Below are 236 nucleotides of genomic sequence, written 5' to 3'. Positions count from 1 at the left end.
GGGGGGGGGTGTGTGTTTGCCCTCCTGCCCGGGGCACCGTCAACGTGCGGCGCGTCTTCAGCCCGGCTCCGTCCCGGCGTGACCCTCTCGTCCTTCTGCTTCCCCCAGAACGTCGCCGAGTACGACCTCAAGGATGTGGTGTACAAGGTGAGGGGCCCCACGTGCCACGAGCTGACGGTCCTCAGCTCCTCAGACGAGCCCATGGTCTTTAACTTCGAGGAGGAGCGGGAGGCGCG

Source organism: Egretta garzetta, unplaced genomic scaffold (genome assembly GCF_000687185.1).
Source record: "Egretta garzetta isolate BGI_Z169 unplaced genomic scaffold, ASM68718v1 scaffold379, whole genome shotgun sequence".
In the NCBI taxonomy this organism is placed as follows: Eukaryota; Metazoa; Chordata; class Aves; order Pelecaniformes; family Ardeidae; genus Egretta; species Egretta garzetta.
This window is presented reverse-complemented; position numbering follows the sequence as displayed.